This window comes from Dendrobates tinctorius, unplaced genomic scaffold (assembly GCF_039654945.1).
Source record: "Dendrobates tinctorius isolate UK_male_01 unplaced genomic scaffold, ASM3965494v1 ptg000120l, whole genome shotgun sequence".
Classification (NCBI taxonomy): Eukaryota; Metazoa; Chordata; class Amphibia; order Anura; family Dendrobatidae; genus Dendrobates; species Dendrobates tinctorius.
The window spans coordinates 667,541-688,036 of record NW_027361788.1 but is presented as its reverse complement, the minus strand read 5'-3'; the positions used below and the strand labels follow the sequence as shown (position 1 = coordinate 688,036).

The 20,496-nt window shown below is 46.5% G+C and overlaps 1 long non-coding RNA gene across 1 annotated transcript in view; it reads right to left on the bottom strand.

Moving 5' to 3' along the window:
• Positions 1 to 18,410: 18,410 nt before the first annotated feature.
• The window catches only part of LOC141101574 (uncharacterized), a 90,441-nt gene continuing 88,355 nt past the window's right edge, over positions 18,411 to 20,496 (bottom strand). The window contains exon 2 of the long non-coding RNA XR_012234997.1: positions 18,411 to 20,088. This is a non-coding gene — a long non-coding RNA (uncharacterized lncRNA). The remainder of the gene's footprint in view (positions 20,089 to 20,496) is intronic.

Here is a 20,496-nt window from a genome sequence, read left to right as displayed (position 1 = left end):
ACCACTTAAAAAGATGAGAGGCGTCTGTAATTTACATCATAGGTAGACCTCAACTATGGGAGACAAACTGAGAAAAAAAAATCCAGAAAATCACATTGTCTGTTTTTTTTTCATTTTATTTGCATATTATGGTGGAAAATAAGTATTTGGTCAGAAACAAGCAATCAAGATTTCTGGCGGCTCTCACAGACCTGTAACTTCTTCTTTAAGAGTCTCCTCTTTCCTCCACTCATTACCTGTAGTAATGGCACCTGTTTAAACTTGTTATCAGTATAAAAAGACACCTGTGCACACCCTCAAACAGTCTGACTCCAAACTCCACTATGGTGAAGACCAAAGAGCTGTCAAAGGACACCAGAAACAAAATTGTAGCCCTGCACCAGGCTGGGAAGACTGAATCTGCAATAGCCAACCAGCTTGGAGTGAAGAAATCAACTGTGGGAGCAATAATTAGAAAATGGAAGACATACAAGACCACTGATAATCTCCCTCGATCTGGTGCTCCACGCAAAATCCCACCCCGTGGGGTCAGAATGATCACAAGAACGGTGAGCAAAAATCCCATAACCACGCGGGGGGACCTAGTGAATGAACTGCAGAGAGCTGGGACCAATGTAACAAGGCCTACCATAAGTAACACACTACGCCACCATGGACTCAGATCCTGCAGTGCCAGACGTGTCCCACTGCTTAAGCCTGTACATGTCCGGGCCCGTCTGAAGTTTGCTAGAGAGCATTTGGATGATCCAGAGGAGTTTTGGGAGAATGTCCTATGGTCTGATGAAACCAAACTGGAACTGTTTGGTAGAAACACAACTTGTCGTGTTTGGAGGAAAAAGAATACTGAGTTGCATCCATCAAACACCATACCTACTGTAAAGCATGGTGGTGGAAACATCATGCTTTGGGGCTGTTTCTCTGCAAAGGGGCCAGGACGACTGATCCGGGTACATGAAAGAATGAATGGGGCCATGTATCGTGAGATTTTGAGTGCAAACCTCCTTCCATCAGCAAGGGCATTGAAGATGAAACGTGGCTGGGTCTTTCAACATGACAATGATCCAAAGCACACCGCCAGGGCAACGAAGGAGTGGCTTCGTAAGAAGCATTTCAAGGTCCTGGAGTGGCCTAGCCAGTCTCCAGATCTCAACCCTATAGAAAACCTTTGGAGGGAGTTGAAAGTCCGTGTTGCCAAGCGAAAAGCCAAAAACATCACTGCTCTAGAGGAGATCTGCATGGAGGAATGGGCCAACATACCAACAACAGTGTGTGGCAACCTTGTGAAGACTTACAGAAAACGTTTGACCTCTGTCATTGCCAACAAAGGATATATCACAAAGTATTGAGATGAAATTTTGTTTCTGACCAAATACTTATTTTCCACCATAATATGCAAATAAAATGAAAAAAAAACAGACAATGTGATTTTCTGGATTTTTTTTTCTCAGTTTGTCTCCCATAGTTGAGGTCTACCTATGATGTAAATTACAGACGCCTCTCATCTTTTTAAGTGGTGGAACTTGCACTATTGCTGACTGACTAAATACTTTTTTTCCCCACTGTATATACCAACATGAGGTTCAAGATGGGGGACATACAGTATATACCAGGATGGTGGGATATATACCAGATGAGGTCCAGAAAGGGAGACAAATACACCAGCATGGGGAATATATTTGTGCTCAAAAGTTTACATACCCCGCTAGAATTTTTGCCTTCTTGGCCTTTTTTTTCAGAGAATATGAATGATAGCACCAAAACTTTTTCTCCACTCATGGTTAGTGGTTGGGTGAAACCATTTATTGTCAAACTACTGCGTTTTCTCTTTTTAAGTCTTAATGACAACCCAAATCATCCAAATGATCCTGATCAAAAGTTCACATACCCTGGTGATTTTGGCCTGATAACATGCACAGTTGACACAAATGGGTTTGAATGGCTACTAAAGGTAACATCCTCACCTGTGACCTGTTTATAATCAGTGTGTGTGCATAAAAGCTGAGTGTGATGACACCAATGGTGTCATTGGCGCAGCCTAGGGGGGAGCTATCGGGGGCATGTGCACGAGCAAATGAAGGAGCCAGGCACGCAGTGCGCAAGGACCTGAGCCTAAGCAGTGAGCACAGGACCTGGGACTAAGCAGTCACGTGACCAGGGGGCGGAGTCACCACGGTTGACAACAGGGAAGGCAACAGAGTACAGGGCACAGCAAGTAAATATAGTCAACGGAGAGCCGAGGGTCAAAAGCCAGATGAGAACGTTGTACCTAGGGATTAGACAGAAAATAAACGGAGACAAGCCATGGGGTCAGATAATCAGGAGGGACTGGGCAGTACAAAGCAGGATACAGAGGCAAAAATCAGGGGACAAACCGGGTCATACACAGCAAAGCACACAAGCACAGAGGCACAACGACTACAGATGAGAAATCTGGGTCAGCAACCAAAAACCGAGTATATGGAAGTCTCACCGACACCAAATCCAGGAACTGCTGACATTAAATAGCCGCCCCCGAACCAAAGAGAGGGGAACTAAAATTAACCCTAACCTGACCAGGATGGAGGCGAAACCATCCTGTCCAGAGTCATGACAGCACCCCCCTCTCAACAGGGGGCCACCGCACCCCCAGATTTGCCAGAAAACCGGGCATGAAAAGCGCGCACCATACGATCGGCATGAACCGATTGGGCAGGAACCCAGGATTGGTCCTGAGGACCATACCGATTCCAGTGCACAAGATACTGGAGGGAACGGTGGACCAACCAGGAATCCATGATGCGCTCCACCTCGTACTCCTCCTGACTATCCACCAATACAAGCGGCGAGGGACCCAATAATGCATCTTCCACAGCCCCCAATGGTCTCAGCAGGGCCCTATGGAATACATTGGGGATTTTAAACGATGCTGGAAGGAGCAAACAAAACACCACTGGGTTAACCACCTCGGTGATCTCATGAAGGCCAATAAACTTAGGTCCCAAATTTGCCGAAGGAACCTTAAGCATAATGTTCCTGGTGGACAGCCACACTTTATCCCCAACCTGAAGGGTGTGTCCCACAGTCTGTCTCCTGTCCGCAAAAAGCTTAAACTTCATCTGAGCCTCCCCAATATTCTTTTCGACCTCCGGCCATAAATTTCCAACTGCTGTACGGCAATATCAGCCCCCGGACAACCGGAGTCCAGAGGAACAAACTCCCCAAAGCGTGGATTAAACCCATAATTACAGAAGAAAGGGGAGGTACCTGTAGAGTGGTTATCATGGTTATTGAACGCAAACTCTGCTGAAGGCAAGGCATCGGACCAGTCCTCTTGACTGGAAGTGGCAAGACAGCACAAAATTTGTTCTAATAACTGAGTTGTCCAATCGGTCTGACCATTGGTCTCCGGATGGTATGCAGACGAAAAGAACAACTCAATGCCCAACCTTTTACAAAACGCCCTCCAAAACTTGGACACAAACTGCACACCATGGTCAGACACCACATTCAAGGGCACACCATGCAAACGAACCCCATGTTGAATGAACAACCTAGACAAAGTCTCAGCAGAAGGTAGTGCCACTAAGGGTACAAAGTGTGCTTGCTTCGTAAAACTGTCCACCACCATCCAGATGACAGTATTCCCCTTGGAGGAAGATATTCGATAAAATCCATGGAGAAATGTGTCCATGGTCTATCAGGAACTGGCAAAGGCACCAATTCCCCGGCCGGTTGGTTATGAGAGCTCTTAGCATGGGCACAAACTTCACAGGCAGACACAAACTTCCTCACATCAGACGTAAGTGAGGCCTACAAAAAACCCTTGTGATGACCCCACAAGTAGCTGAAATCCCCGGATGTCCACTCAGCCCCGAATCATGGAACTCCTGGAGGACTCTGAGTCAAAGTTGAACCGGCACAAACAATTTTCCCACCGGCGTGGACGGGGGAGCCTGAGACTGGGCTTCCCCAATCTCCCGTTACAAACCTGCAGACCCAAAAGCCACCACCACCCCAGGTTGAAGAATGGAGGCTCGGGGGGGGAGAAACTGGATCCACACTTCGAGACGAGGCATCGGCCTTCACATTCTTTGTTCCTGGACAAAAACCGATTGAGAACTGGAACCGGGAAAAAAAAATTACCATCTGGGTCAACCTTTAAGCCGACTCCATATATGATATACGCCAGGTTTTTGATCAGTAACTACAGTAATGGGATGAACCGCCCCCTTCAAAAAATGCCTCCATTCTTAAAAGGCCAACTTAACCGCAAGAAGTTTCCGATTACCCATGTCATAATTTCATTCTGCCGGGGAGAACTTCTTGGAGAAGAAGGCGCATGGTCTCAGATTGATCAAGGTGGCAGGCCCCTGGGACAACACCGCCCCAACCCCCTCCTCCGAGGCATCAACCTTCACCACAAAAGGTTCAGATAGATCGGGTTGAACCAGAACCGGGGCAGTCATAAAGCATTTTTTCAGAGTGAGAAACGCCGCTACCGCTGAAGCAGACAAGTTCTTAACATTAGCCCCCTTTTGTGTCAAGTCAGTGAGGGGCTTGACCACCTGAGAGAACCTTTTAATAAACCTCCGGTAATAATTGGCGAATCCCAAGAAGCGCTGAAAGCCCTTCAAGTCCCAGGACTAAACCCAATCTACAATGGCCTGCACCTTTTTGGGATCCATACGAAACCCCTCACTAGAGACAATAAGCCCCAAGAAAGGTAGTTCTTGGACAAAAAACAAGCATTTCTCAAGCTTAGCGAAAAGTCGGTTCTCCCTGAGTCTTTGAAGAACCGCCCAAAGGTGACCAATATGTGTCTGCTTATCAAGTGAATAAACCAGAATGTCATCTAAGTATATAACCACAAACTGCCCAATAAAATCAATAAAATCAGAGACCACATGATTGATGAAGTTTTGGAAAACCGCAGGGGCATTTGTCAGACCAAGCGGCATTACTAAATTTTCGAACAGCCCTTCTGAGGTGAGAAATGCAGATTTCCACTCATCCCCCTCCTGCACCGGGATAAGGCTCTATGCACCCCGCAAACACAAATTGGGAATGAGTGGGAGGGGATATGTGTTCAATTCCCGAAAGTCAAGGCATGGGCGGAGACCACCGTCTTTTTTTTTTTTTTACAAAAAAAAACCCCTGCAGCAACAGAAGACATGGAAGGGCGGATATGCCTCTTGCGGAGACTCTCAGATATGTACTCCTTCATGGTGACCTGCTCAGGACAAGAAAGGTTAAACAATCGGGCCTTAGGCAATTAGCCCCAGGAATCAGGTTAATGGCACAATCAAAACGGCGGTGCGGTGGTAATCCCTCAGCCTGACACGTCCTCGAAGCCCTTCAGGTACTCCGGAATACCCTCCAGACCGACGGACGACACAGACACAGAATTCAGACATTTGTTTTCACAGTTGGATCCCCATTTAACAATCTCGCGGGCCTCCCAGTCAATGACTGGATTATGACATTGCAGCCAAGGAAACTCCAAAACCAAACCAGCAGGGAGGTTGTTCAGAATGAAACAGGCAATATGCCCCAGATGAACAGACCCCACCTTAAGGACGAATTCTTTAGTAACAGAACAGATCCAATCCTTGGTGAACGGGGTTGTTCTGTTTCCAACATCTGATTTATAATCCTTGATTATCTGCTTGTTAATGTTTTCAGTGTTTTTGGCTCCCTCTAGTGATCAGAGTCATAACCGCATATTGTGTTATTTTACTTTCACTTTGCTTGTATTTTTCCTTCCATTGCAGTGCATTTTGGTAGCCATTTGCAAAGGATTATGGTTATTTCCCTCCAGTTCTCCATTTTCCTTCAGCGTGCATTCAGGAAGCATCTCATTTCTCTTCTCCCCTTGTGATAGCATCGCTGGTACGGATTTATGCTTCCTGTATCTAATTCCTGTCTCATGTTAGCCTGGTTAATTAGTCCTTCCCCTGGTTAGCTATTAGTGCAGATGTTGACTTATAATGTATTATGTATTCCTGATATACCGCGTACTGACTGATTGTATATATTATGTTTTGCTTGTAGATTCACGACATCAATATACCATCACATTCAATAAAAGCACAGATTCAACCACAGTCTCCTTATTGGACCCCGGTATAGCGATTTAGCTGCCTGTATAGCTACATGAATTCTGCTTCATTTAGTGAGGACAGAACAGGGATTGAGTCAATAGCCACCACTCTCATGGGTTTGTCCAACCTGACTGTCCCTATCTCACAGTGGGCCACCAACCTTGAGTCAGTCAAGTTCACTGAAGACCCGCAATCCACAAAAGCAGAAGAGGGAAAAAAAACAATTGTTCACACCAACTTCCACTTTCAACAATAGTTTGAAGGCTGAGGAAAAAAGTACCTGTGGGTCTGAGTAACCTCCTCGGCAGCTACCCAGACCTAGTCGTTTCCCGAGACCTTGGAATCCAAGGGACAGGAGGGACAGTCCTTTATCCAATGACCCGGCTCTCCGCAATAGAAGCAGAGTTTTTTCTCTCTGCGACGTCTCCTCTCATTTCCCTTCATGGAGATAGTCCAACCGACAACGAAGGCTCCGGTTCCAATGGCAACAGAGAAGCTTCTCGTTGCATGACACCTCTCTCTCTCAGCCTGCAGTCCATACGGATGGCCTGGGTCATGGCCTCCTCCAGAGAGTCGGGCGGTGGGTGCAGGGCCAAGGCATCCTTTAAATGCTCGGAGAGACCCTGTCAGAATTGCCCCCTGATTGCCGAATCGTTACAGGAAACCTCGGGTGCCCATCGCCTGTACTTGGACCAGTACTACTCAGCAGAGCACTTTCCCTGGGTAAGATTCATAATCGTGTCCTCTGCCAATCTCACTTGATCACGTTCATCGTAAATTAGACCCAAAGCCTCAAAGAACCGATCAACAAACATTCTCTCAGGGGCGGTAGGGGATAGGGAGAAAGCCCAGGATTGCGTCCCCTCACGTAACAGCAAAATAACTATCCCCACCCTTTGACTCTCACCACCCGAGGACTGCGGATGTAAGGAAAAAAGTAATTTTCAACTCTCCTTAAACACCTGGAATTTTTTTTTATCCCCAGAAAAAGTGTCCGGAAGTTTGACAGAGGTTTCAGGTGAGTATAGGGAAACATCAGACACAATACCCTCCCCATTGCTAGATGAGTAAGAGGCACTCCGAACATTAACTTTATCTGCCAACTCCCTCTGCAAATGTTAATGAGAAGCAACCAATGCTCTTTACTCTAAAGAAAGGTTCTACATTATCTTAGTCAGGTTAGATACCTGATCTGACAGAGCACGCAGCGGATTCATAACAAACACACAAAAAAAAATCTGTGCAGGGAGTGAAGAAGCCAGGCACGCAGTGCGAAAGGACCTGAGCCTAGGCAGTGAGCACAGAACCTGAGACTAAGCAGTCACGTGATCAGGGGGTTGATTCACCACGCGTGAGAACAGGGAAGGCAACTGAGCGCTTGGAGTACAGGGCACAGCACGTAAACATAGTCAAAAGAGAGCTGAGGGTCAAAAGCCAGATGAGAGCGTGGTACCTACGGATTAGACAGAGAGTAAACAGAGACAAGCTAAGGGGTCAGATAACCAGGAGGGACTGGGCAGTACAAAGCAGGATACAGAGGTAAAAGTCGGGACAAACCGGGTCATACACAGCAAGTCACACAAGCACAGAGGCACAACGATTACTGTTGAGAAACTTGGGTCAGCAACCACAAACTGAGCATCTGGACGTATCACGAACACCAAATCCAGGAACTGCCAACATTAAATAGCCGCCCCAGAACCAAAGAGAGGCGAACTAAAATTAACCCTGACCTGACCAGGATGGAGGCGGAACCATCCTGTCCAGAGTCATGACACTGAGTGAGTTTCTGGCAGCCAGAGAGACTCTTGCATCTTTCATGCAGCCACTTACGTTTCTGGATTGTGAGTCATTGGGAAAGCAAAAGAATTGTCAACGGATCTAAGGGAAAAGGTAGTTGAACTGTATAAAACAGGAAAGGGATACAAAAAGATATCCAAGGAATTGATAATGCCAGTCAGCAGCGTTCAAACTGTGATTAACAAATGGAAAATCAAGGGCTCTGTAAAAACAATACCACAGTCAGGTAGACCAACAAAAATTTTGTCCACAACTGCCAGGAAAATTGTTCGGGATGCAAAGAAAAACCAACAAATAATATCAGCTGAAATACTGGACTCTCTGAAAACTAGAGGTTTGGCTGTTTCAAGATGCACAATAAGGAGGCACTTGAAGAAAAATGGGCTGCACGGTCAAGTCGCCAGAAGAAAGCCAGTCATTAGTGCGCAGATGCCACAAAGTATCTCGCCTACAATATGCAAAACAGCACAGAGACAAGCCTCAAAACTTCTGGAACAAGGTAATTTGGAGTGATGAGACCAAAATTGAACTTTTTTGCCACAACCATAAACGTTACATTTGGAGAGAGGTCAACAAGGCCTATGATGTAAGGAACATCATTACTACTGTAAAGCACGGAGGTGGATCACTGAAGTTTTGGGGATATGTGAGCTACAAAAGGCACAGGAAACTTGGTCAAAGTTGAAGGAAAGATGAATGCAGCACGTTATCAGCAAATACTGGATGCAAATTTGCAATCATCAGCCCAAGCTGCGCATGGGACGTACTTGGATGTTCCAACATGACAACGATCCAAAACACAACGCCAAGTCGACCTGTCATTGGCTACAGCAGAACAAAGTAAAGGTTCTCGAGTGGCCATCTCAGTCTCCTGACCTCAATATCATTGAGCCACTCTAGGGAGATCTCAAGCGTGCAGTTCCTGCTAGACAGCCCAAGAATTTACAGGAACTGGAGGTTTTTTGCCAAGAAGAGTGGGCAGATTTACCATCTGAGAAAATAAAGAATCTCATCCACAACTACCACAAAAGACTTCAAGCTGTCTTTGATGTTAGAGGGTGCAATACACGGTATTAAGAAATGGGGTATGTAAACTTTTGATCAGGGTCATTTGGATGTTTTGGGTTATCATTATAATTTACAAAGAGAAAACACAGTAGTTTGACAATAAATGGCTTTACCCAACCAATAACCATTAGTGGAGAAAAAGTTTTGGTGATATTATTCACATTCTCTGAAAAAAGGCCAAGAATGCAAAAATTATGCCGGGGTATGTAAACTTTTGAGCGCAACTGTATATATACCAGGATGAGACCCAGGAAGGGGGACATGTATACCAAGAAGGGAGACATATATACCATGATGGGGCACATATACACCTGGAAAGGCTGCAGAATATGTTGGTGCTATAGGAATAAAAAATATATTATTATAAGGGGTCCAGGATGGGGGACATACAGTATACACCAGGAAGGGTCCCACGATGGGGGACATTAGTAAATCATGAATTGGAGGGTGGTGAAAATGTATGTTTCTATAGGATTTAGAATGCTACAAGGGTCCATGCATCAGACAAACATGCAGGGGGGGGTCCAAGGTCAAAATTTTGCACCGTGTCCCATTTCACATTATCAATAATACCACAATACACTTGCCAGTATATAATGACTGAACTGCACAGGACTGTTACTAAATAAAATAAAACACGCTATTAAAAAGACAAATGTTACCTCCATATAGTGACCATATAGCAATGCCAATGATAGCTATATTGTGAAATGTTATATAATATGAAGGATTTGAATTACAAAATTGCTCAGATAATACAATGACATAAGCCCCTGTTCGGAGAGATTTCTAGAGGGTTTAGTAGGAAAGTTTCAAGGGGAAATATATCAGGCAGAATAAAATTTCACTTCCCAGTAAATGTTACACTTATTTTACTGCATTATACCAGGACAATATAAAAATAATCTGTCTGCAGAGACCTCATTAGGCTAAATTTACATAAGTGCATGATTTGCAGATATCCTAACAATAAGTCAGGTTATAAATAGAAAAGGTGTACATACTAAACAGAACAGGAACTTAAAAATTACGTTTAGCATTGGTTGTTATAAGAATTCTGTTAGTAAGATCAACCCCCCAAACCACTTATAAGGGTATGCAGGTCTCTGAAATGCAAATCAAATGACAACTTTATATTTTCTATCTGTTGCTGCCTGCATTTCCAAAAATTACTGTTTTAATTCATAGGCAAAAGAGGCATTAAGTGCTCTGGGCCTGACAGAGGGCTAAACTAGCTTTTGTCTCCTTAGGTTGTTACCTTGACCACAGGAGCTTACATAAAAATCATGGGGCAGAAGTTCATAGCAGAAGTTCTAATTGGGCCTCTCCTCCAAAAACATAATAATATATGGCAGTGTTACAGAAGAGAATACCCTCACAACTGTCATGATCCAGGACGGGATTTCGCTTTGACCCGTCCTGGTTAGACTATGGGTTAATTGTGCTGCCTCTCTCTGGCAGCAGGAGGCTATTTAGTGCTCACTGGACCTGGGTCCGGTGTCAGTTATACTCCTGCCCTCGGCTGAGTTAAGTGACCTCTTGTATACGTGTGCCTTGTGCCTGATATCTTGCTTGCTTGTTCGGTTGTGATCTGGTTCTGTCCCTGTTACGAGTTCTGCCTGACCCTCTTGTACTGCGCTACCTCTCGTGTATGACTCTCTGCTTGTGACCCGACTTCTCTCTGCTCGTCCCCTTGGTACCACGTCGCCCTCTTGTGTATGACCTTTGGCTCTGTCTGACTACCCGTCTGTTTGTCCCTCTGTACCTCGTTTGCCCGTACTGCTGTGACCTCTGTTTTGCCTGACTCTGAGTTGTTGTATGGCGTCCTGTCCTATCTGAATACAGGACGCTAAGCCCCGCCCCCTTGCAGTCACATGACCATAGGTCCCGTGCACATTATTCAGTTTCAGTGTCCGCAGGTCCTTTGCCTCTTTACCTTCCAGCGCTGACTGGACCCTGACACTATTAGCCTGAAGCACGCATGGTCACCTCTGCTGCACACTCCACAGGTATCTGTTAGCACTGCTTCTGTTCTCAGGACACGTGCACTGGCTCTATGAGCGAGTGCAGTGCGGTGTCTATGACATTATAACTGACCCATACCATTTTTTTTTCTCTGCTCCGATTCACCTGTGTGTGTGATGGATCCTGTGCACACTCTTTCTGAGCAGGTTAAGCATCTGACGCAGATGTCTCAGAAACTCTTTGGAGAACAAAGAGTCCTGGCTCAGTCTCAGCAGCTGATCGCTGACACTGTGCAGGGGGTTCTTTCATTGGGGGATCGGGATGTTACATTAATTTCCCCTGAGTCTCCAGTGAAGTTACCAGATACCTTTTCTGGAGATAAAAATGACTTCAGAGTTTTCAAGGAGGGCTGTAAGCTTTTTTTTTCCTTAAGACCACACTCTTCTGGGGATGAAAGTCAGAGAGTGGGGGTCATTATGTCTCTGTTAAGGGGAGCCCCCCAAGCTTGGGCTTTCTCCCTTCCTACCACGGCCCCTGAGCGTATGACTGTGGATGCATTTTTTGAGGCCCTGGGGCATATTTATGATGAGCCTGATCGGGTGCGTATGGCTGAGGACAGGCTGATGAATGTTTGCCAGGGGAAACACTCAGCCGAGTGGTTTTGCTCAGAGTTCAGACGCTGGGCTGCTGAGGTCTGCTGGAACGACGCTGCTCTCCGGGGGTTGTTCCGTAGAGGCCTGTCTGAGCATCTGAAAGACGCCTTGGCTCTCCACCCCCCACCTGATGCCCTGGAGGAAGCTATGACACAGGCCGTCCGAATGGATCGCAGGTTACAGGCAAGGGGAGTGATACAAACCGAGACATCATTATTCTCCCAAGGAAGGGGAGCCAGTTCTTCACTGAAAATCACGGCGATGGGAACCATCAACCTTAAGGAGGAAGAAAGGAGACAACGGCACGTGAGAAAATGCTGTGTTCACAGTGGCGAGTATGGACATGGGAAAAAGGATTGCCCCTCCCGGCCACTAACCAACAAGCGACTGAGCCCGGGTGATTATCGTGGAGGTCACCCAGGCTCTCAGGTACCCTTTTCTGCATTTTCTAAAATGTCATTTCAAGAGGAACTTTGTTGTGGGGGTGTCTCCACATCCACAACTGGCTTCGTGGATTGCGGTTCATCATTGAACTTTATTGACTCTGACTTGGTGGCCAGGTGTAAGTTAGGGACAGTTAGGTTGGAGACTCCGATTCACCTTGTTGCTATTGACAAAACACCACTGGTTAAGAATGACATTGTGTTTTGTACTGAAGAGTTTCTCCTTAAAGTGAGTTCCTTACACCAGGAACGTATTTCATGTTTTGTAATGAACAACCTGCCCGCGGGACTGGTGTTGGGGTTCCCCTGGTTACAGCTGCATAATCCTGTGATTAATTGGGAATCTCGGGATATTGTTAAATGGGGTCCCTATTGCTCTGAGAAATGTCTTGTTTCTGTGTCTGTGTCGTCCGTGGGTCTAGAAGGCATTCCGGAGTGCCTGATAGATTATACTGTTTTCTCCGAAAAAGAGGCTGAGGTTTTACCACCACACCGCCCATTTGATTGTGCCATTGACCTGGTTCCAGGTGCTAAATTGCCCAAAGCCCGCCTGTATAACCTCTCGGGTCCGGAACGAGCTGCGATGAAGGAATATATTTCTGAGAGCCTCCGTAAGGGACATATTCGTCCTTCTGTTTCTCCTGTGGCGGCAGGGTTCTTTTTTGTAAAAAAAAAGACGGTGGTTTGCGCCCATGCCTCGATTTTCGTGAGTTAAATAAAATAACTGTGAGGAATACTTATCCCCTTCCACTTATTCCTGATTTATACAATCAGTTGTCCGGAGCTAAGTGGTTTTCGAAATTAGACCTACGGGGAGCGTATAACCTTATCCGAGTCCGGGACGGAGATGAATGGAAGACCGCCTTTCTCACTACTGAAGGGTTGTTTGAAAATTTGGTCATGCCCTTCGGCCTGACCAACGCTCCAGCGGTCTTCCAAAATTTCATAAATCATGTGTTCTCCGATTTGATTGGACGTTTTATGGTGGTGTATTTGGATGACATTTTAATCTACTCGCCTGATAAACAGACTCACATTGGTCATGTTCGGGCAGTTCTCCAAAGGCTCAGGGAGAACTGTCTGTTTGCTAAACTTGAAAAATGTTTATTTTTTGTTCAGGAACTGTCCTTTCTGGGGTTCATCGTGTCTGCTGAAGGGTATCGCATGGATCCTAATAAGGTGCAGGCCATTCTCGAGTGGGTTCAACCGTGTGATTTGAAGGGTCTGCAACGTTTCCTAGGGTTCGCTAATTACTATCGGAAATTTATAAGGGGGTTCTCACAGGTGGTTAAACCCCTCACAGACATGACTCAAAAGGGGGCTGATATCAAGAATTGGTCAACCGCAGCGGTAGCGGCATTTCAGTTTTTGAAAAAATGTTTCATGTCGGCCCCGGTTCTTATCCAACCGGACCCCTCTGAACCATTTATTGTTGAGGTAGACGCCTCAGAGGTGGGGGTGGGGGCGGTATTGTCCCAGGGACCCGCCACTTTGACCAATTTAAGACCTTGCGCCTTTTTCTCAAAGAAGTTCTCTCCGGCGGAGAGAAACTATGATGTGGGGAATCGGGAACTTCTGGCCGTAAAATTGGCTTTTGCAGAATGGAGGCATTTTTTGGAGGGGGCTGTTCATCCTATAACGGTAATCACGGACCACAAAAACCTAGCTTACATTGAGTCAGCTAAAAGGTTGACTCCCAGACAGGCTAGATGGTCACTTTTTTTTTCCCGATTCAACTTCTTGATCACTTTTCGACCAGGATCCAAGAATATCAGAGCGGATGCGTTGTCACGCAGTCTTGATCCGATATCCCCCCCGGAACCTCCATCCTCTATTCTTCAGCCTGGGGTGGTGGTGGCAGAGGTTTCTAATGTGTTGGAACGGGAGATTCGAGAAGCCCAGGCTCTTGCACCTCCAGCTAAGCCGGTGGATAAACTTTTTGTGCCAGCTCAGTTTCGTCTCAAGGTCCTCCAGGAGTTCCATGACTCAGTTCTGGGTGGACATCCAGGGATCTCAGCGACCCGGAAGGCCATTGCTAGAATATTCTGGTGGTCTTCTTTAGCCTCTGATGTTGGGGAGTATGTGTCTGCGTGTGAGGTTTGTGCCCGTGCGAAAACTCCCCATAACCAGCCGGCCGGGGAATTGGTACCACTGCCAATTCCTGAGAGACCATGGACTCATCTGTCCATGGATTTGATCACCAACCTTCCCCCTTCCAAGGGTAATACCGTGGTCTGGGTCGTAGTGGACAGGTTTAGTAAGCAGGCACATTTTGTACCTTTGGCAGCTCTACCTAATGCGGAAACATTGTCCAGATTGTTTGTGGAGCATGTGGTGCGGTTGCATGGGGTACCCCTGAATGTGGTGTCTGATAGGGGAGTGCAATTTGTGTCCAGATTTTGGAGAGCTTTTTGTAGGAGGTTGGGTATTGGTCTGTCCTTTTCATCCGCCTACCATCCAGAGACTAATGGGCAGACTGAGCGGACCAATCAGTCTCTGGAGCAAATTCTGCGTTGTTTGACCTCAGCCCGACAGGATGATTGGTGTTCTGTGTTACCATTGGCTGAGTTTGCTTTTAACAACCGCACTAACCAGTCTACGGGTACATCTCCTTTTTTTTGCAATTATGGGTTTCATCCTCATTTTGGAGAATTTTCCCGCTTGAATTCTGGGTGTCCTGGGGCGGACGAGACGATCCAGCGGTTGGGGGAGGTATGGCGGGAGGTCCAGAATAACATTACGAAGGCCCAGGACAAATTTAAATTTTTTGCGGAAAAAAAACGATCCGTGGGTCCAGTGTTTCAGGTCGGAGATAAGGTATGGTTATCCACCAAAAATATAAGGCTCAAGGTCCCCTCTGCGAAGCTTGGACCCAAGTTTATAGGTCCCTATGTAATTACCGAAGCAGTTAACCCGGTGGCTTTTCGGTTGAGTCTTCCGCCATCTCTAAGGATCCCTAATGTTTTCCATAAGGCCCTTTTGAAACCTGTGAGGTCCAGTGGGGAGGGATCATCATCTTCCCCGACACCGGTTCTGGTAGATGGGCAGGCTGAGTACGAGGTGGAACGAATTGTCGACTCCAGGTTGGTCCGTCGCGCCCTTCAGTATCTGATACATTGGAAGGGCTACGGTCCTGAGGAACGCTCGTGGGTTCCTGCTCGATCAGTTCATGCGGATCGGTTGATCCGAGCCTTTCACGCCAAGTACCCTGAGAGACCTGGGGGTCCGGTGGCCCCCCATTGAGAGGAGGGTACTGTCATGATCCAGGACGGGATTTCGCTTTGACCCGTCCTGGTTAGACTATGGGTTAATTGTGCTGCCTCTCTCTGGCAGCAGGAGGCTATTTAGTGCTCACTGGACCTGGGTCTGGTGTCAGTTATACTCCTGCCCTCGGCTGAGTTAAGTGACCTCTTGTATACGTGTGCCTTGTGCCTGATATCTTGCTTGCTTGTTCGGTTGTGATCTGGTTCTGTCCCTGTTACGAGTTCTGCCTGACCCTCTTGTACTGCGCTACCTCTCGTGTATGACTCTCTGCTTGTGACCCGACTTCTCTCTGCTCGTCCCCTTGGTACCACGTCGCCCTCTTGTGTATGACCTTTGGCTCTGTCTGACTACCCGTCTGTTTGTCCCTTCTGTACCTCATTTGCCCGTACTGTGTGTGACCTCTGTTTTGCCTGACTCTGAGTTGTTGTATGGTGTCCTGTCCTATCTGAATACAGGACGCTAAGCCCCGCCCCCTTGCAGTCACATGACCATAGGTCCCGTGCACATTATTCAGTTTCAGTGTCCGCAGGTCCTTTGCCTCTTTACCTTCCAGCGCTGACTGGACCCTGACACTATTAGCCTGAAGCACGCATGGTCACCTCTGCTGCACACTCCACAGGTATCTTTTAGCACTGCTTCTGTTCTCAGGACACGCGCACTGGCTCTATGAGCAAGTGCAGTGCGGTGTCTGACAACAACATTTCCACCCTTACAAACTAATTTTCCTCCTATTGAAGCCTCTACATTCTTCTAAAGTATGATGCCAACAAAAGTGTCCCCCAAACACAACAAGATACCCCACAGTGAATTCGTACACAGAATCTTGCACACGCAATGTATGATGACCCTAATAAACCCCTATGTCCCCTCACCCTGGCAAAGTATGGTTACCCAAGCGCAGTATGATGATCCTGTAAGCAGGTGTGGGAATGCAGTAACGCAGGGATTGCAGAACAAGGCTGCATAACAATATTATTTAATTTTTTAACAAAAGGGATGGGAATGGTCTCCTCGCAGGGAGTTAATAAACAATGAACAATAAACAAGGGGGTTAAAGGGTTAACTCAACAGTCTGATATTTAAATGACACTTATCGTAGTCTTCTCTGCTCCTTATCCACATACAGTCTGATGGGAGTTGGAGTACCGGCAACGGTCAGCGTGGTGTCCTCAGATGAATTCCAACAAAGCCCGGTCCAGCTTCTGGCGACAACAGGCGGTCAACGGTTCTGGCCACTGAGCCCCTAGTCCGTAAATCTGTGCAGCCAAAGTGGGGAACGCTGCTGTAGTCTCTGTACAACAGGTGTGCTGCCGCGTGTCTGTCAGCAAAGGAGAACGCACCTCAGGGTCCTGCACATGGCACCCGCTCCTCCACGCGAGCACTGTACTCTGCTTCACCGAGTGTGCGGCACTCTGCACAGTCACTGGCTTAGTTGTGCGAAAGATCTGCCGCGGCTCAACTCTGTGCTGTCTCTCCCGCTGCGAAGCGCGCCGCACACTTGCCTCTGCTCTTGCTGCCGGCCGGAAACTAATAATTCTTTCCCGCGCTTCCTGTTCACTGCCCGGCTTAGCCACGCCCCTTCTTCCCATGTCATGGGACCTGTCAGGTCGACAGTTCCGGACCTGGCATGACTCAGGTACCTGCAGCCTGATCTTCCTCCTTACAACCCAACTGTGACCAACGCACAGCCCTCAACACAATATGATGTCCCCCACACAGCCCTCCATACAGCATAATGAACCCCACATCCCTCCACACAGTATGGTGGTCCCAACATCACCTTCCACATTGTATAATGGTCCCTACTAGCCTTCCAAACAGTATAATGGTTCCCCAGTAGCCCTCCAAACAGTTTAATGGCCCTCCAAACAATATCATGGCCCTGAGCATAGCCCTCTGTATAGTATAATAGCCCCCACTTACTGTAAATACTGTAAAATATTATAATGGCCCCACATAGCCCTTCAAATATTATATTGGCCCCCATACATCCATATAGTATAATGGACCCCACATAGCCTTTCATATAGTATCATGGGACCAACACAACCTTCCATATAGTAAAATGGGTCCCAACTGGGTCCCATATAGTATCATGAGACCAGCATAGCCTTCCATATAGTATAATGCATCCCATATAGCCTTCTATACAGTACTGTATAATGGTCCTGTCATTGATTTAAAAAAATACTCCCCTCCCCATGTTCCCCCAGTGCTGTGGTCTCCATAGCATGTGTTCTGAAGCTCTACACTGTTCGGCACAGTGGGCATGATGATATCGCTACATCAGAGCTCAGATGCATAGAGAGAGTGATGGAGGAAGAAGCGGTTAGCTACCTGTTCTTTCATTCTTCCAAATGTATCAGCATCCAGGATGCCGATACAGTGGAAGGTGCGATGCCGGGCGGGAGTGGGGGGCCCCGACTCATGGGCCCTATAGTGGTCGCATGGTCTACCGCTATTAGCAGTACGCCACCGCTCACCCAGCACCCACCTCTTTAGTTGATTGATAGCTCACTGTCTGATTTTCTTGCCTGGAGCCTTATGTCACACATACTTTGAGCTATCAATCAAGCTAAAGAGGCTGGTACTGGGTGGGGAAACAACTTGGGGCGGCAATGGCTAGTTAAGTGCTCTGTGACGCACTGAGCACTAAATGCCTCATTTGTATATATTATTTGATTAATGCTAATTTTTATTGATAATTAATGCTAATTTCTCTTGAATGCAGCAGTGGATAAAAGATATAAAGGTGTCAGTGGATATACATTTCAAAGATCCTCATGCCCATATATGTGGTTTGGGTTGGTCTAACTGACAAATTCTTTTAAAAGGGAATCTGTCACCCATTTTTAGTGATGTCATGTAAAGATATCACCCAATTGTGCGTCCCATAAGGATTCTATTAGGATTTTTTATTCCCCCCGACCCCACACCTTTGATGCATAAATACCTTTTCTATCTTGGTGGAGATGTATGGAAATCGCCGCGGTCCGGTCCGGAGGGTGGGGCTTATTTGCCTTCTCCCCCCCCCCTCGGCTTGCTGCAGGGGGTTGGACCAGATGGCCCAGGAGGTCCCTTCCAACTCTCCGATTCTATACCACACCCAACTAAAGCAGCAGCTGCACAAGCAAGCATGATTTTGAACTCTATAAAATTTATTTTAAAAAGGTGATGGAAACATAATATTCTCTCTCTAAACTGTAAGATACCACCTTCAATATAGGGTGCATTTTGGAGTTGTTCAAGTCGGAGCAGTATGGAGAGGTCTCCTTTCCAATGAGACACTTGGAAAAAATGTAGCCTTACTAACGAGTATTAATATTTACAGTAGGTGTGGAGGAAAGGCAATTATATAGACAGTTATGCACTAAAGGGTTCTCAACAGTTACAGCAATCAATCTTTGTATTACTCGGTTTGCCAGGGAGTTTGTTCTGCTCTGCCTTAGGCTATGTACACACGTAGATTTTGGTCCTGCGGATTTTTCCGCGCGGATTTGTAAAAATCTGCAGGTAAAATCTCAGGTCAAAAGACCTGCAGTTTACCTGCAGATTAGCCTGCGGTTTAGCCCTGCGGTTTCACACCTCTACAATGGAGAAGGTGTGAAACCGCAGAGGAATCCGCACAAAGAATTGACATGCTGCGGATTTGAACCCGCAGCAAATCCGCAGCATGTGCACTGCGTTTTTCAGTTTACCATTGAAAACAGCTCCTGAAACGCTGTGGATCCGCAGCAGAATTTGCACCGTGTGCACATAGCCTTATGGGTCAAACAACTAAGTGCAAATGAGGTTACAATAAACCGGTCATCCAGGTTTTCTTTATATAATGGCATATATCCTTTTTATTGGCTGCCATGGGGCTCATGAGATGCCGAGCAGGCTGTGTCTCTGGATTATTACTTATGGAGAAAGAAATAAACTTTGAGTTAGTCGGAATTGAAGGATAATAAAATACAATAAAGGCGTTACATAAAGAAGAGGCTTAGTCTGGGAGTGACTAGTATACGTCTTATCTTGAAAAATATTACCCACGGTTAGAAAGAATTTATGACCAGTAAAACCTGATTGCTGTAGCATGGGGAACATAACAATAAGGAGGGGCTGGTATGTGATTCAGTCTGTATGACTCCTAACCTATATAGCCTGCACTCTCTGAATATAAGGAATTATTACAATCTAAATCCACTGGGTGTGAAGCCAAACTTATATGCAATTAATAGCGTCATCGACAAGACTCACAAAACCAGTTTTCTATATGAAAGGTAGCAAAAACAATTGTGAAATTGTGCTTAGTGTCTCTTCACATTCCCTGTTGCCTTCTAATTGTTAGGCTCATCTGATGAGATGGGTTCTCCAGGCCCAAGGACGAGGTGCACACACGGGCCAGTGGCGTCAGTGCAGCAGATTGGTGGGGCACATAGGAAACAGACAGCAGAGTATTGGAAGTCGCAAACAAGCAGGTGAAGTCCGGAACACCATAGACAGGTAGCAGAGTTACCAGATGTCACAGGAAGCAGGAGTCAACCTAGACACCGCAGATAGGTAGCAGGGTTGCAGAAAGCCGCAGGCAGACAGGGGAAGCCCTGGATACCATAGACAGCAGAGTTACCGGATACCAGAGTAAGACAGGAGTCATCCTAGACACTGCAGATAGGTAGCAGCGTTGCTGGAAGCCGCAGGCAGACAGGAGAAGTCCTTGAGACCATAGACAGGTAGCAGAGTTACTGGATGCCACAGGAAGACAGGAGCAGTGCATGGCACAGTACACTTGATGCAGTATATCCAGGAAAAGGCAGTAGAAAACATCACAGGCTGAAATGACATAAAATAGAAGCAGTAAATCAAATAGTATCCTCCATCCCCAGTCAAATAATTTTTGTTTGGCTGGGTCTCCCACATCAACTAGTGAGCCCTTGGTACTGCACTCCGACTCATTGCAACCCAAGTGGGTCCAAACCCTCTGCATAAGCCATTAAGATGGCTAGAAAATTACTTGCTGTCATTACAGTTATGTTTAGTTATTAGGGGCTTATTGATGGGGTTGCTCTTTTCTGAGAGGTTGTTGATAAATGATCCAACATTAAATGAACATTTGATTTAATCCAGCAAGGACAGAATCGCCACTGACTGATCCATGAATCGCATATGTACAAGGATCGGATTCTGCGGCTGATTTAGGATTTACCGTATGTATATGTAGCCGCACACAAATTGATTTCT